This window comes from Anser brachyrhynchus, assembly GCF_964034855.1.
Source record: "Anser brachyrhynchus genome assembly, chromosome: 1".
NCBI classification, from domain to species: domain Eukaryota; kingdom Metazoa; phylum Chordata; class Aves; order Anseriformes; family Anatidae; genus Anser; species Anser brachyrhynchus.
Genome location: NC_137694.1, coordinates 85,003,862 through 85,022,338, shown reverse-complemented (window position 1 = coordinate 85,022,338; position 18,477 = coordinate 85,003,862). Strand labels below are relative to the sequence as shown.

At 37.5% G+C, this 18,477-nt stretch overlaps 1 protein-coding gene across 9 annotated transcripts in view; it reads left to right on the top strand.

Moving 5' to 3' along the window:
* Positions 1–18,477, top strand: part of GBE1 (1,4-alpha-glucan branching enzyme 1) — a 181,608-nt gene that overhangs the window by 131,041 nt on the left and 32,090 nt on the right. The gene's annotated exons all lie outside the window — the stretch shown is intronic.

The following is an 18,477-nucleotide window of genomic DNA, read 5'->3' as shown; positions in this document are numbered from 1 at the left end:
CCAAAGCTATTGCCTGCTGGGCAATTGCCTGATGGGCTGTACCTAAACCTGCTAAATTGCTTTTCGTCTTTCCTATATTTTCTTCTTTCCTGTATTCTGTTTCCCCCATCCATTTCTCAATTGTGCTGACACTGATTAAATGTACACGAGTCAAGCCTATCTTTAAATTACATTTGTAAATACAGCCTATCTGTTTGTCAGGACACTTGTAGCGGTCTGCCGTAGCATCCTTGTTGCACTGCACGCCACCCCCAGAGCAGATGGCTGCCTTGTGAGAGCCAGGAACTGACTGGCAGCACCATCCTTAGTTACTCAAGCAGGGACCTATTTCATAAATTTGCTAACCCTGTCTGCTGTGTGAAACCATTCAGGTTTTGTTTTTTTGTCCCTCCCCCCCAGTCTAGAAACATACCATGAGAAGTTCTTTGCATCTGATGCAATTAATTGCAATTAGTACTAGAAGATAATGCTCTTCAGAGACTGATTGTTAGTTACAGCTTTTCCTTATGCTATTCTGGTATTGTAAATAGTCACAAAATATATGTAAACATTATGTTGTGACTATATTTTAACTTTTCCCATTTTATACTCTGAGGTGTAAATAAAAACGGCTTGGTGAGGATCAGGTTCAAGATGCTTTGAAGTCAAATTTTGTATCTTTTCCATCCATACAAAAGACTTGTATGCGTAGCATCCACATGAAGCGATTGCAAATCTGTCTTAAATTGGAGGAGATGATGTAGTGATTGTTGTAAGGCTAAGTATTTTTATGGAGGCAGTACATCTCAGTGATTTTAAATGAATTTTGATTTTTAACATCATGCAGGCGCCATAACCATTGGATCTTGCAAAAAGTTCAGAATAACTTTTTCAAAATATGTATGAGATTTCGTCCCTATTCCAGTGGGAGACAGAATGAGTGAATACCAGGGCAATTAACTGAGTTGGACAGGTCAGAACTAAGTCATCTGAGCCTTTTGTACATTAATATGGACCTTTTATGCATCTTTATTAATAGATCTCATTTACAGACAGACAAAGCATTTCAATTCATACTATACCTTTACTGTTCTGTGACCGAACAGTTGAATTTTCAGTCAGTTCAATATACTGCCTGGAATGACAATTTTTATTTTATTTTTTAAACTTGCCCATTTTATAGCATGGCTATGTACAGAGACCAAACTTACTGGTGTCTAACTTTTCTTACTGAAAGCCAAGACTTGCAAGATTCAATATCCTTTTCTACATAGCAAAAAATAAAAATAAAGAAATGCCAGCAATATAGATAATCTTGCCTCTAGCCATCCTGATTTTGATTGACTGTAATGAGCAGAGATCTTGCAACAGACTAAGCTGTCACTATACAATTATTGTAGTGGTGTTTTGGAAATATGCTAGAAGTAATAACCATCACTTATAAAAAATGTTTTAAGTGTCAGGTTATAGTCTTGAATGAACCAGTCTCTTTCTTTCATTTCTAATGTAAGAGTAGCTCAGAAAAACAACAACAAAAAATAAACAAAAGAACACCACAAAGATAACAGTGAACAAGTTGAAAGGAGACTCTTAAACAATGAATGCACATATTGATGTGGGAGGTTATTCTGATATACACACTAATTATATATATATCAACATAAATATTTATGAACCATTGATGATACTGCTTTTGAAACATGCTCTGCAAAGCAGGAGTTTCACTCTTTGGAATATCAGTATATTTCAAAGGTAGTTTTTCTTTCTAAATTAGAATGAGAAGTCAAGTTTTTCCGAGATGAAAAATCAGCAAATTATTTCCACATGATAAAATTTAAAGTGTTTATAATACTGTAGTCATGTATTTATTTACTGGTGAGCAGAAGGAAAACGGATCAGAATGTAAGTGTGGTGTTTAATCTGGTGTAGTGCAAATGAGAATTTGAAACTCTTGAGGCTTCCTCTGTTGCATCTAACTTTTATCTAAGTTATTAAGTAAAAATTACTTCTACAACCTAGCAAATCACACTGAAATGCTGTGGTCTGAGTGGGAATGCCAAATAAGCAATGCCTAATGCTATGATGTGTTGTGGTTCTGGGTTGGTGAGTTTATTTTGTCTGTAAGTAGAGCTAGAAAACATTAAACCAACATTTGTGTTAGAAATATGTAAATTTCATCACTCATTTCCAAATGAATATCTTATGCAAAGTTACTGTGCAGTTCAGTGCCTGAACTGGACCACAGTCTACAGTGGGAGAGCATTGTCACTGTTATTTCTCTGGCATGTTGCAAAGTCTTTGGATCAACAGCTGCACGTGGAGGACTAACAGCAGTTTCTGCCGATGGCTGCAGGCAGTCCAGGTGGATGAGGCTGAGTTGTTATCTTGGAACAAGGTAGTATGGGGTAGGTGATAAGCAATACCTTAAAGCTGTAGGAGGCAGTGGCTGCTGGCTCAGTGCTTCAACTGAATTTTTGCCCATCGATCTGTGTGAGCAGCAGAGTAGTCTGACCTTGGCTAGCCTTGAACTCAGTAAGGGCTTCTGCCGCTCCTGGTGCAAGGTCTTGTCTTTCCTATAAACAGGGCTATCTGGTTTCTGCAGGGCCTGATCCACCCTTACGTTTTCTCTTTTTCAAACTCTGCTGTTGGGTTAAATGACTTCAGTGGCACAAAATAGTCATCAACTTTTAAATGCAAGTATATGTAGCTGTGGTATATTTTGGACCTTTCTCCAACTCATTCAGTATATTGCTCTCATATATATATATATATATATATGAAATGAATATGAGCATTTGGAAATGGCAGGATGAGGGGTTTGATTTTGTCTGATGCCCACACACAGTCCTTTATCTACACATAATTATTTTCATTAATGTTACACATAACAACACATAACATTTACATTGATGGCTGTATAGGAAAGCAGCTTTATCAGCTGGCATGTCCTACCTCAGGATTGTTCTAAACTGTTAGCAAAAGTTACAACTCTCAAAATGTCATTTCTGTATTTATTTTTCCCTAGCATGTTTGATTTTACAGATGGCTAATATTTCATTCATAGCACAGCAGTAGCCCTGAAGCAAAGGGGATAGTTGGCCAATCTTCTTTTTCAGTGTCAGTAGCTGGCATTTATTTTCATCTGCTGTGTATATTTAAAAAAAAATATATATAACATGAAATCCTCAATCCATGATTATTTAGCATCAACCTTGTACATTCTTTTCCTGAGAAGTAGAAATACAATAAAAATTTAAATGTCTTCCTGCTAAGTAGTGGAATTGAAGTAGTTATAGAAAGAAGATACGCTGTGCTGAACAGTAGGAATGCTGTATTTTGCCAGGGCTATGCTTTTTTTTATCAGCTCACTGAGGCAAGTCTATTTTTCAAAACAAATTATTTTTGAGAGAACTGTGTAAAAGAAACCTGATCTGAAAATGCTTGCAACTCTTCTCATTTTGGAAGGCTTTTTATATTCTGAAACACTGCCAATACTTAATATTGGGGCAAATATTTGCTTTTCTTTTTGACAGTGGTTTTGGATGTACTAACCAAGCACTACATGTGTTATGTTGGAGTGGTGTCATCAAACTCCCTAACAGTTAATTAAAAGACTCTACTGAATTCTTTGGATATACAATGACTGCATCATACTGATCTATATTTTCTAAAGTGTATGTAATCGGAAGGTATGAATTACATTCATAAAATTTCTTTGACATATTCTGCCATAATGTTTAATTGCTAAGTTAGGAACCTGCAAGGATATTAATGTAAAAAGTTTCTTATCAAATGTGACACGTGCGACTTACTTTTGAATCGTTTTGCTGTTTTTCATACTACAACGTGGTGAAATTCTCTGCTAACAGTATGATTTTCTGCATGATAGTGTTATAAGCTTTATTTGGTCCAAGTGCTCAGAGAAGGCCTTGAGTTTTGTAACTTACCTCAGAGACTAAATTATGTCCAGTCTTAATTATACAGTGGTTGCATTTACTTGCAACAGATCAGTTAATTACACATTAGTCAGAATTCAGCTGGATTGTAAAACCTAGCCTGTTTAAAAGCACATAAAGTTCATATGCCAATCAGCATGCCTTGATGAGATGTTATGGCATCTATTGCCAATACATCAAATTTATCTTTTGCTCTTTGTACAGGAGTTGTGCACAACTTCATTCCATATCTCAGAGCAGTCTGTAGCACTGTGATACATGTCCAAATAGCCTAGGGCATGCTCTAGAATCTGAAAGACCTGCCAAGGACCATGCTCACACATAGGTTTTCTCTGGTTCCAAGGTAACTTTGTAAATGAAGCAGGTCTTTGTAGGCATCACTGTCAATGAAATGCAATCAGAGGATGTAAAATAAGCTCCTTAAAGTAAAGACTATCACAGCACTGCTACCTTTTGTTTGAAGTGTAAGCCACGCGTTCAGCTTGGCTACCCTCGTAGAAATCTGTAAATGATACATTTGAAAACAACAAAGACTATCTACCCATGTGAATTACAATAGCATATGCATTTTCACTGAAAGTGTGACAAGTGAATAGGCAGGTAGCACTTCCAAGGTGTGGACAAACACACTGCTGCTTGGATAACACTGCCACTATTGCACTGGAATCTTCTGTAGGAGGAGTGCTACAAACTGGAAATGTTTCAGAATAGGACACATGTAACTCTGTAGCTGTTTCTGCTCGATTTTACTGGCTTTCTGTTTATTTTAACAAATTTCCAAACAAACGTCCTTGCGTATCTAAAGTATGGCTCAAGTTAGATATTAGTCATACAGCAGATTTCAGCTGTTGTATCTGTTTAGAAACAAATAGACCATTTGATTACATTTTAATATAAATATATATTAAATATTTTTGATTTTGTGTATTTATACAAATGTATGAGCTCACGGTGGTGAGGCATTACAGTAATCATAGAATCATAGAATATCCTGAGTTAGAAGGGACCCTTAAGGATCATCAAGTCCAACTCTTGACACCGCACAGGTCTACCCAAAAGTTCAGACCATGTGACTAAGTGCACAGTCCAATCTCTTCTTAAATTCAGACAGGCTCAGTGCAGTGACCACTTCCCTGGGGAGCCTGTTCCAGTGTGCAACCACCCTCTCTGTGAAGAACCCCCTCCTGATGTCGAGCCTAAATTTCCCCTGCCTCAGCTTAACCCCGTTCCCGCGGGTCCTGTCACTGGTGTTAATGGAGAAAAGGTCTCCTGCCTCTCGACACCCCCTTACGAGGAAGTTGTAGACTGTGATGAGGTCTCCCCTCAGCCTCCTCTTCTCCAGGCTGAACAGGCCCAGTGACCTCAGCCGTTCCTCGTACGTCTTCCCCTCCAGGCCTTTCACCATCTTTGTAGCCCTCCTCTGGACACTCTCCAACAGTTTCATGTCCTTTTTATACTGTGGTGCCCAGAACTGCACACAGTACTCGAGGTGAGGCCGCACCAGCGCAGAGTAGAGGGGGACAATCACCTCCCTTGACCTACTAGCAATGCCGTGCTTGATGCACCCCAGGACACGGTTGGCCCTCCTGGCCGCCAGGGCACACTGCTGGCTCATATTCAACTTGCTGTCTACCACGACCCCCAGATCCCTCTCTTCTAGGCTGCTCTCCAGCGTCTCATCGCCCAGTCTGTACGTGCAGCCAGGGTTTCCCCGTCCCAGGTGCAGGACCCGGCACTTGCTCTTATTGAACTTCATGCGGTTGGTGATCGCCCAGCTCTCCAACCTATCCAGATCCCTCTGCAAGGCCTTTCCACCCTCATTCGAGTCCACAACTCCTCCAAGTTTGGTGTCATCAGCAAACTTGCTCAAAATACCTTCTATTCCTACATCCAGATCGTTTATAAAAATATTGAAAAGTACCGGCCCTAAAATGGAGCCTTGAGGGACCCCACTGGTGACAGCCCGCCAGCCTGACGCAGCCCCATTTACCATAACCCTTTGGGCCCTGCCCGTTAGCCAATTGCTCACCCATCGTATGATGTTTTTATTTAGCTGTATGGTGGACATTTTGATTGGACAGATTGCTTTGAATAAGTGCCACGTCCTGCAAGTGGAATACTGCTTGTACCTTCAAAATTCATAAGTCAGTTATGTAGCTTTCAAAATATAAATAAATCCATTTCTTTAATTACATTGAAACATATCTGGTGTGTGAACTGCAGATATTTTTGGCTGGCAGGATGTTTTTGTTTTTTTTTTTGCTTCAATTTTATTTTTTTAATCATAGAAGTCTAACATCAGTAGCCACGGCATTGAGACTGGGCGTATCAGAGGTAAGTCTCTGGACCCTTCCAGAGCAGCACCTTGGCCTTACACGGTGGTGCTATACTTGCTCTACTTTTTTTGGTGTTTTCCATCTTTTTGAGAAAAAGGGTGGTGTAGCTAAAAGTAAGATGCTGTGTACTTTTTAAAGATTATTACGATAACCACAGAGTTAAGTTTTTGAAATTATCTTTGTAGGTGCCCCAGTCTCTGTAAAACAATGGCAAATGACGTGTTTGAAACTGTGAAGGTCTTAACAAGATAATTTAAAAACAAGTACTTTTTAAAGAAGTCTTTAAATGTATTCTCAGTGTGCCAGGGCGAGTGACGTTCAGGTGGAGGGCAGGAGGCAGCTGACAGGAGGAAGCTTTAATGTAGGCTCAAAGCAGCAGCTGTGTGATTCTAGGAGGAGTCTTGGGAATGTTGTTCTTTGAGGGTATTAGATAGGAAGAAGTTCAGAGCTGTTACTAGAAGTGTTCTCTGATAGCCAATTTGTGCTATGGTTTCAAGAAATTGAGTCTTTGTCTTACTTTTTTGTTTGGCATAGGAAAAAGTGGCTTGATGTGTGGACAGTTGAATGAATTCCTAATCCAGTATCTATCTGCCTTCTTGTTTCCTTGTTGCATCAGTTCTGCGTATGAAGCATACATCGAGCAAATAAAATACTTCTAGTGCATATAGTAGTATATTTACAAGAAAGGAGATGATTTCCCAGAGTAGATGATGTGCCAGTTGTGAAGTAGACTTTCTGTATGTGTTTGAGTAGAAGATGAGAAGGCTTACATTCTCTGTGCACTATTTTCACTTTTCTAAGAACTGAGTTATTTCAAATACATGAGAAATTTAACAACTCTTTTTAGAGTCAGCTGCTATGAAGGAGTTTGTCCAAAAAAAATAAATAAATATTGTTTAGATACATGTATATCTGCCAGGGGTTTTTACCTTCTTGTATCAAGTTGTGCTCCCAGATAGCTGCTTTGCTTATCATTTTTACATATATTGCGGTCCTTTTTCTAGTGTAATTAAGTTTTTGGTGAATCTCCAAACCACAAATGCAACCTTTTTTTTTTTATTTTAGAACATATGGACTGCTTTTTGAGTTAGTCCAAACTTTTATGTCAAATTTTTCTCATTTTGTTAGCAAATGCATATTTACTTAATTTTAACTACATTTGCTCCTATAGCAAGCACAGAATATTACCGAACAATGTAAACTTTCACTGTTGATTTACATCATATGAAAAGCTTTAACTTTCTCTTGTATCAAATATTACTCAAGTGGTCTTTTTCTTTAGTTTTCATTTACTTTCACTTGCATAATCCTTTATCTACTTCCTCAAAATTAGAGGATGAAATTCTAGATTAACTGAAGCCAGTAAGCAAGCTGCCATTTACTTAATGTATTATGGGAAAAAATCCGTGTTGTGTGACCTCTTCCTGTTCCAGTCTGGCCCTTGATTCGCCTTTAAAATCCATTGACCTGTCAATTGTGGTATTCATCAATACCCAGCAGTATGTCATACAGAAAGAATTAGCTAGAACTTATTCAACCACATCTTCTGTTCAGGAAAGTTTCTTTTTGGAGTGTTTTGGTTTGCCTTTTTTTTTTTTTGGTGGTGACTTTTTCCAGTTTTTTAAACCTTTGCAGTATAGTAAGAAAAGATGCGTTGTGGAATATTCGTGCTCCTAAATATTTCAGGGATCTCTTGAAACTGGTTACCTAAATAATATATACAGTGCGTGTAGGCATGCAGCATAGTGGAAATGTCACCGTATTCAAGTTATAATTTGTTGTTTTTGCCAAGATTCAGCTAATAGGAAACAGAATAATGGAAATGAGTGTAGTGTAACAGCAACATGCGTAGGTTACATTGTTACTCAAATTGTTAAATACTGTATATGAGAATAGTTTAAATTTTAAGTCTCACATGTATTATTCTGCCCAGGGGAAGAGGTGCTTACATCTAAGCATTCATAACTAGAAGTTTCTAAGAGTAGGTAGGATAACCATCCTCTCAGAGTCCCTTCTGGTCTAGATGACTTCTCATCTAGATGACATCTCTTTTCTTGTCCACTTGTATGAACTGCTGAAGCTCCTAAGCTCTGTTCACTAAAGTATTTAAGGAAAAACTTGTCTGCCCATAGAACTGAATGTTATCAGTGGTGATACTAACATTTCATTAATATTAAATACACTTTTGTTGAAACGCTACAGAAAAGTGAAAGTATTTATTATGTAGAAATGTTACTCTGTGTAAATATAGTTCTAACTATGAATGTGCTGCACTTTACCTCTGTAGCAAAGAAAAACATAAATCATATTGTACAATGTCATGGTCTGTCCACTCTGACTGTGCCAAGCTATTCCTCTGTGTAAGTGAGCTTTGCAACCATCCTGCCTTTCCTGATGTAAATACACAGAGTCGATGCTTCTGAGTAGAAATAGTTGTGGTTTCTTTTCTACAATTGATCTGACAAAAGAAAGGATCGGTTTGAAAAATGAGGACTAAACAATACTATTTAATACCTTTGGAACTTTTGAAGAATTGGAAAATTATTTCGTTTAAGAACTTGGAACAGTTTTTATCAACATTATAGAATTTCATGGTACAAAAACTCAAACTTTCTGCCGTCAGCAGAAAATGAGTGAAGACAGGCCAACCTTGATAGGACAGGGGAATGGCAGAGAGAGAAGCAAGTCGTTCATTGATATACCACAACCCAGAAGATGCTATTTTGCTTTAAACTTTCTTGAAGAGGGGGACAGAAGTGTACTTAAACATTATCAAAATATAATAATAATAAAAAAATTACATTTTAAAGCTACTTAACATGTCAGTTATAAGCATTTACAAGACTCCAATCCACTCATAGTTCTCACTCTTCAATTTTTTCAAGGTACTTGCAGAGAAAGCAGACTAAAAAATATAAGAAAACAAAGTAATATTGTCTTCCAATAATTATGTTGTAAGCTCTTGCCAGTATATGACTTGCATGTACCTATAATGCAACCTGCTGCCTTGAGGCAGGGTCAGATTCCCTGTATAACTTGATCCTGCTTCAATAGATCAGGTTGGACTGGAGGTGGTTATAGGTGCCGCATCCCAGTGAAACTTAGTGGAACAGTTTCACCATGGTGTCATCTCCTGTCCCACCCTGTCACAGTCATCTTTGAAAATTGCTATGCTCTTTCTTTACCCATGTAGAGAACTGGATCATAATATATTGATCATAGCATTGATCGCTGTTTATAACCATACTTGTTTCAGGAAGTTGTTTTCATGCCCTATTACTCAAACTTTAACAAGCAACTCCAGTTCTTTGAATTCTTTTCCACAGTGCAAGTAACTTGGTAAACAGATGTAAAGCAAAAAGGAAAATCCTGTCCTCAAATACTGTGATAGAATACAATAGTTTAGAAAGACTGTGAGGATAACAAATAATCTTTGGGCAGCTACCTGAAATGTGAGACAGCAAAAGCTTTGGGAAACCAAGCTAGTATCTTCATATGAAACTGTATGTGAGGAAGTGTCAGCTGGCTTAAAGCTCTTTCAGAGAGATCTGTTGAATAAGGGAACTGTGAGAGAATTTGTTTTGAGGAGCTGAAGGGCATTTCTGCTCTGTGTCTTGCAGATGCATGAGTTAGCACAAAGATCTTAATGTATTCCTGCAATGTTCTGTGTTATAGCCATTCTCCCCAAAAGAGATGCTTCAATAGGCCAGACACAGCCCTTGGAAATACATATGGGAACTGGAGTGTCAACTGTATCATTTTAGTGGCATATCAATGTAATAGAAATAAAGTAAAATATGTTTTGCAGAAGTTTGGGATATGGGCTTATTTCCTTGGCTTCTCTTTTACTTTGCAGCGATATTTTACTCTTGAATTCTATAGAGACTTCAAAACATTTTTTTCCAGTTTAAAATGAAGACATACAAGATAGAAGAATGTACCTATTACTGGTTGTGGGAAGTGTCTTTTAATGGAATTTCTGTTGATCTCTTTTGTGGTAAATAGGCTGCGTAAAGAATAGGTTACAATAAATTTGTTTTAAAGATAATATTTTAGAGTATTTATCATTGTGAACTTTGAAAGTGCTGCAATCAGCTAATACTTCATAGGGGGAAAAAAAGCGAATTAAATATTGCACATTGCAGTATATGTCAAAATGGAGGCCTTCTGATAGGGATGAAAACTTAGCGTCTACACACAGGTAAAGATTAACTGCGTTTGATTTGTCTAGGCTTGACAACCTGTGTACCAAGGAATAGCCTGATGTGATTTGAAATGGCCAGGAAATTAAATATGAAAATGAGAGTACAAGACCTTTTAACAATAATATTAAGTTAATACAGTATCTTGCAAGTGCACAGATTTGGTAAGCATTTGTTCACTTCCGTTAAAAAAAAAAAAGTAAATTATTAATTTAAACAAAGTCTCTTATACCAGAATATTTGCTTTTCTGGCTGGTTTGTTTGTATTAACCTGTGGCATTTTGCCTTAATGACTGAGAGAATAATGAAGCAGATCTGTTTGCTTTGACAAGAAGGCATTTATTGCAAGTGACATATACTGCAAAGGTATCTCTTTTGGAGGAGAAAAGGTCAGTAACCAGCAAATGCTTAAAAAAAAAAAAAAAGTAATGAAATCCTTGCAGTGATGAAAATAACATATAAAGCTAATGTTTTCCTGCTGAGCAATGTTGTACAGGTTTTTTGTTAACAAAAACTTTTGAACATGTCACAAATAACGTTTATATTCACACAGTTTTCATTGGTTTATAAATAAATAAAAATTATGCTGCACTTTATTCTTTCCAATTTGAAAACCCACAGTTTTGTTGCTTAGGAAGTAAGAACAGAAAACAGTTTTTAGAGTTGTTGTAATGTTTTGAGTTTTAGGCAAACCAGTCAAAGATAAATTAGTGAAATGAGGAGGGACATGTGGAGGATCTCCAGAGTCATAACACACAAGTCACTGACACCCCAGCTTTGTTCCCAGACTCACAGAATACAGAAGCAGTTCCTCTGTGATCCAGTATTTTGTATTTTCTTTAATATAAAAGCCTCAAAAGAAGACATGGAGAATATTTTGTCTTAGTTAAGGTTTTGCAAGAGCTGATATTCCTCAACATTACAGATGTTTCGTTAAGAAAGTCTTGTGCAGAAAATTTCACTGCTGCCGATGGTCATCAGAGTAGAAAGGCTTAAAGCAGAATTTAAATGTGTACTACTTAAAAGCCTGAATATTCAGATAATGGGTAGTATATTTGAAAGTGCTACCTGTTATTGTTGTGTGTGTGAATCTAATACAGGTCTCCATGTTGGTTTCTATCAATTTAAAATGATTTTTTCCTCCTGAAAATGAGTGGAGGCTGACGGTGTGTCAGGAGGTATCATCATTCAATCTTCTTGTATTCTTAAGTTGTTTTCAAAATTCTGCTTTTGGACACTGTTGGAAACAGGTAGCTTGGCTAAAAGGACATTTTTTCTGATTCGGTTGGATTTACTTGTGTATTATTTAGGTATGGCATTCCAGTCTTATTTATTAGTGTTAAAACCATGCTTTCAAACAGTTGGCTGTGATAACAGTTTAGATTGAGAAGTACTAAAGAAAAAAGGCTATAAAGGTAGAAAAGATAATTATAATGGAAGACTTCGTTTAGTGCTATAGAAATGTATTCAGTTTTATTCTGGTGTAAGAACAAACTACATCCATAGATGACCTGAAAGATTTCTTCCTGAAGCAACAAGTCAGACATACCAGGAATTCCTTAAAATTTGCATTATGAAGAGGATCATTCAGTTACTTGTTCAGTAACCATTTTAAGGACTGAGTATTTTCTTGTGTCTTTAGGAATTCTGTATTTTTTTTCCTTACTGCATCACACTAGAGGAGACAGGTTCTTTTGTTCCTGTAGTACAGGCAAGGTTCAGCATACCCTCCCTTCTCCTATGTCTTGAGTCATTTCCAGTTGATCCACACACAAATCAGCGATGACAGTATTCTTCAGCTGGAGATGAGGATCCCAACAGAAAAATTCATAACTGGTGTGTGTTTGTGTGCAGTGGTGCAGCAGAGGTTTAAGAACAAAATGATCAGTATAGATTTCTCACTAGCAAGCTAAGTAAATATTCTTATCTTGTATTATTATATTCTGCAATAGGAATAAATGTCTGCTACCTTTCATCTTCCTTTGTGCTCATTTTCAGTCAGCCTGAGTTGCCACACACAATTGGGAGATGACAAGATTCTTGTGGGGGTGAACATTTCTCAAGGGAAGAGCTGTCCCCATAACAAGTCATTTTTGGTGGTCTCTAGGCAGATACCTTTACACTGTGTCTTAGCATTTCCGCTGCTGACCTTACAGGTGTCCTATTACTAAGTAATACTCCCGTCCTCCTTTGTATTAATAGTCTCATAAAAACGATTTCGTTAGTGTCCTTACAGAGTTTATAAATGGCACATTAAAACCAATCCCAATTCTTAGGCCAAGTACTCAAGGGGTCTTGCAGAAAAATCTAGTGCTAATTTCTGTACTATATTTTGGCATTTCTCTGTCAGGAAATTTCTTGATCACTATCACTTTTTTCCATACTAACCTTGTTTTTTCTGATTAAATGAACTTGTGTCCAGTGCTATCCTGTGATCTACTTTAGTATTAGGTTTAATATGTTGATCTTGTTAAGACAGTATGGTACATTATTAAAAGTCAAGCTAGCCTAGAATGTTGTTCCTCTGTTTAGTTCTGTATCTGTATTCCATTTGCTTACAAACCTTTGGTGTCTCAAGTCTGTTGTGAAGTCTTGCATATTATTATGGCACATTTAGTAATTTCTTGGATCAATCCGTGTATCTTAATTACTGGAGTTATATTTGCCGTTCCTATATCATAGTTGTAATTTAATTCAAATAAATCCTAATTGTTTCAGCAATACAAGTTATGAATTATTTTCTCAAACCCATTTGAAACTCTTAGGTTTTCGCTCCCATGTCTAGTGTGATATCCCTGTTATATTCACTGCCTTGCCTTCACTTTGATTAACAGCACAGGCACGATCATAAACCTGTTATATCTGTCACGTTATTTGTCAGCAGCAGGTAGGTTACCACTTAGCAAAGGAATTTACTGGATCACATTTGTGACTGCAGGACCACTAGCCACCTCACAATACTCTGTGACTTGATGTTCTGGAGATTTGCCTGCACATAGTATCGGGCCAACATCATGTCACAAATATTCCTGTCTTTGGTGTTTAGAATACGTGGTAATTTTATGAAGATACATGTGTAAACATCAGATGATGTGCTCCTTTACTATAATAATCAAAGCTAATACAAAAATAAGATCACTGCATTTATTGAGGAAAAGATAGTTGAACCCCATTTGTGCTACCTGAATATTAATCCTGTAGATTGTAGACTGTTTCTTTGTGCAGACTTAATGAAAGGTTTTTTGATTCTAAACATAAAATATTAATTAGATACCAAAATACCGATTCAGAGCCTTCAGAAATGTGTTTCAAAGAAATCTTTGCACATAACACTGCACTTCTAAGAAACTTTGTATGGAGATGATGAAAGGTGGAAAGAAAGAGTGATCCAGCCAGTGGTCAAAACAATCTCTTTGGATATGGAAGATCTGAGTTTCAAAACAAATAAAATATTTATCCTGATTTTTCTCCTCATAGATTGGAAGGATTTCTAGTCCATTTCAGAAGATAAGACAAAAATATTTCTCACAGAACTCTTCTACCAATATCTCTCTTTTTACCACTACCTTATACATGATATTTCCTCTGGGTTGTGTTTAATGCAAGAACTATACTCTTTGCTTGAAATGATTTTGTTAGTATTTACTGGATCAATGTGTCACTGAAAGCTCGTATTAGACGCTGAAAAACATAAAGGTTTTCAAGTTGTCTATCCCAGCTATTTCACCAGGAGTCAACTTGGAATTCAACTTGATTATATTTTCATGTGGGTGGCAAGATGAAATGAATGCTAGTAATAAAACTCATTCTCTTATAATTCTAACGTAGTATAGAGCTTCTTGTATGGTTCAGGTAATATGAATGTTGTTAAGCTTAGTTACTTAAGGGTCTGAAGAAGATTCAGTGCAAACATGAATACGTACAAAGGATCAGAATTTCATAATATCCAAGAGCTTCACATTCAGGGAAAATGAGAATTAATTGTTTGAAATATTTATGCTTCGAAGTGGTGATAAATGTTATCTAGATCTTATTTACATTGATTCTATTTATATTCTGCAGATTGTTGCATTGTCATCAATATTCACAAAGGTAGTGAAGTTAAATTCAAATCAGTTATAACTCCCGACTGAGCTGATTATCTGGCTTGTGTAAATTAGTGTAACTTTACCACTTACTTTGGTAGAAATGGGTTAAGGTGGACCAGCTGAAAATCTGTCCCAGTGTGTCCAGTCTCCAGCTCATCTGTTTTAAATAAGATCTTACAGTATTTTGGATCGTTTATATTCTTATTCAACCTTAAATATCTCATTAGGCTTCTACTCTTTGAAGTATCAATAAGCTTATTGCTTTAACTGCTCTTAAAATATTTAATGTCATACTTCATTCAAAAAACAAACCAAAATACCAGACATCTCTTAACACTGCCTGCATCTTTTAAACATGTCCTCAATTCGGTTTAGCCTGATTCTTTGAGAGAAAATAGCTAGTAAAGATGTCTGAAGAAGAGAGATCGAGAAAACTATAATGACCTGTGGGGCTCAGCTACAAAGTAATCATCGTCAGCATAAATACTTTATGGTGTAAGTGTATTTCTATCACAATAAACAAGTGTGATGTAAATTTTCATTGTAGTGATAATGTTAATTCCTTTGTTGGGACCATGATCTTGAAATCTTGTATGCAATGAAGTTGCACGATATGTAGGGAATAGCAGACTTGAATTAATTCCTAGATAAAAATTAGTATGCATTGCACTTCAATGATTTGTCTTTGTTTTGTTTCTCTAATCAAAATCTCAGTTAATTTCAGCCTTGTTCTCTGCCTCCTCCACATTAGTTCCATTGTCTTGATTTGCATCATTTGTAGCAGCTGGCTTCTTGTCAATCGGTACTTTGGACCTTTACATCAAACACCAAATTAATTACAGGAGAAGAAATCCCAATAGTACTTCTGTGCTTAGAGCCTTCCACAACTATTAGGTGAATGCTCCTGCTTCTCATCGGAGAGAAGTGGAACATGGAGGAGGGGGCAGCATGTACTTCACAGGTACATTTGGCTATCTAGCATCATCCAGTTACCCCTACCTTCCCTTTTCTAGCCTCTCCCTTCTTTTGTTGTAAAGTTAAACTAGGAAAAAAGCAAATAAAAAAAAAAAGTATGAGATGTATTTCTTGTTAAAGGATGTGTAGATTCAATGCTTTTCATGTGCAGAAGCACTTTATGTAGTTAATTAGAAGGCCTGCTGCCATCCTGAATGTTTGTACCCTTTCCCTAACTAAATTAATTTTTTTCTGTCAGGTTGACGAACTTAAATTTCTTTATTTCAAGTCTATTTCAGAAATAAAGAGCCCCTTTTAAAGTTAAGCAGCAAATACAAAGGGCTCACAAGCACATTGTCCAGAAGATGCCCTCACTAATAGATGTTAGTGCAAGCAGTAAATGTTTAGACCTTCTACATTCTTTTCTGACACCAAGTAATTTAGTCTTTTATCAGGTTGCTACGCTGTTAAATTCCTTTTTTCTTAATGACTGCTAGTAGCAGTTAAGACAATAGCTTCTTTAATTTTGCTGCACTTTTGTTTTATACAAAATAAAAAGGCAAACAGCACTCAAACAGTAGCAACTGTGGTGGGGAAACAAGGAAAGTGAATGGAGGTGGGGGAAATGCTATATGGTCTAACCATGATAGATACACTCTACTTATAGTGAAATACTCCACTGAAATGATGTGCTAGATTAGTGTTTATTCAGTATCTTCCATTGCTTTATTCTCCTGTTTTTATGTTTGTTGTGGTTTAACCCGGCTGGCAGCTAAACACCACACAGCCGTTCGCTCACCCTCCCCCCTCCCTCTCTGGGATGGGGGAGAGAAACGGGAAAGTGAAGCCTGTGAGTTGAGATAAAGACAGTTTATTAAGACAGGAAAATAATAATAACAATAATAATAATAATAGTGATAATGGTAATAGTATTAACAATAATAATGTGTAAGAAAACAAGTGATGCACAATGCAATTGCTCACCACCCGCTGACCGATGCCCAGCCTATTCCCGAGCAGCCGGCCCCCCCACCCCGGCCAGCCACCCCTATATATTGTTTAGCATGACGTCAGATGGTATGGAATACCCCTTTGGCCAGTTTGGGTCAGCTGTCCTGGGTCTGTCCCCTCCCAGCTCCTGCTGCACCCCTAGCCTGCTCGCTGGCAGGACAGAGCGAGAAGCCGAAAAGTCCTTGGCCTGGTGTAAACACTGCTCTGCAACAATTAAAACATCAGCATGTTATCAGCGCTCTTCTCATCCTAATCCAAAACATAGCACCCTACCAGCTACTATGAGCTACTTAACTCTGTCCTAACTGGAACCAGGACAATGTTTTTCTTGAACAAATAGCTATGATTTCCTTGGCTATTGTTTCAAGATACGTACCATCTCTGACTTTCTGATATTTCTTGCTCTCTTTAACTGAGCTGTCTCATGTAGTCCATCTTTTCAATAGTGCACAGATCATGAAAGAAGGTAGTACCTTGCCCAGCTCTTAGGAGAATATTGAATTTGGTTAGGTACAGTGTCAGTTTTGTAGCAATGTCTTTCCTCTTTTTCAGTACCGTATTGTTAGCACAGTTTAAGAGCTCAGTCCAGCATTATTCCAAGGTTATTTTCCAAGTCCTGCTGTGATTCTGATTCTTTTATGTTTGTCTCCTGGTTCTGAGCTGAATATGAAATTTAGTGGTTTAGCTTTTGAATGGGAAATTTAATTTACAGCTTGTCAGCTTGCTTACAAAATGGGTACCAGTGTAAAGGATTCTCCTAAATATATATGCAGCCTGCTCTTTTTTGTTCTTTGTTCACTTCTTTGTTCCCATGAAGCACGGAAATACACAAAAACCACTTTGAAAATGTAAATTCATAGCTGTCACTGCTGACCATGTCCTCGGGGCCTCCCAGGCAACACAGGCAGTGTGAGACAGCAGATGGTGGCTACACATGCAGGGTATCCATCCAGGAAACAGCACTTGCCATCCCTCAGCATCCATGTTCTTCGTCTGCCCACAGAACTGCAGTTTATTGCCAAAAGTTGAGTGTCTGCCTGTAGAAATACTAGGATTTTTCATATAAACTCTTTTATATTTGATCACATTACTTTTGTGCATTTCCAGATACACCACTTGTTGCCTCTGTTTTGTAGTGGGTAGATATTCTGCGTGCTCTACATAAAAAGTTTGTGGTGAACCAGCTATCACAGACTTTGAAATGCGTCTAACTTTAAAAGTACTGAACTTCGGTCAATTCTGTGTAAAATGGGCAGTCTAAAGTGGCTGGGAGTCTACTAGGCAGCAGGTTATAGCACAAGTAAGAACCATTAAGTTCACCTGGATTTGCATCAAACTGTAATAATGATGGTATATGAAACAAAACAAAGTTTGCATACGTGAAAGTCTTTCAAAATACTGCATTCCAGATGAAGTGTTGGCATGAATCTTTTAGCTTTGGCAGCTGAGATTTGCTTCGGAGATTGTACATAAGCCAAGCTTTTCTTTCCTTGGTTAAATGGCAACTTTTTTCCTGGATTTTTTTTAATGGAGTTTGACCTAAGTCTGAATAAGCCTACTCCATGCCTTAAAGTGAAGCATGTTTTGTAGCCTACTTGTGGGGGCTAGTTAATTGGGGTGGGACTTACACAACATTACCGCTAGACAAAAACAAATGGAAATACTGTGTTTGCACACAGTCTGTGGGACATGAGCCATTAGGCATGTGGAAGAAATCAGAGCTGAAACGTGCTTTGTGCCAGTCCTGGAAAGTGTCTCTGGTGTGTGCGACATGGATCATTATGTATGGGAAAGAAGCTCCCCTTGTAGGGTGGCTGACCCAATACATTTTGGTAGGTTCCTGAAGCACCAAGCCCCTTAAGTCACTTGTTTTCAATATCAAACACTGAATGCATCATTATGCGCTGTGCTTTACTCTGTACTACCTAGCCCACTACTTGAACTAGGACAT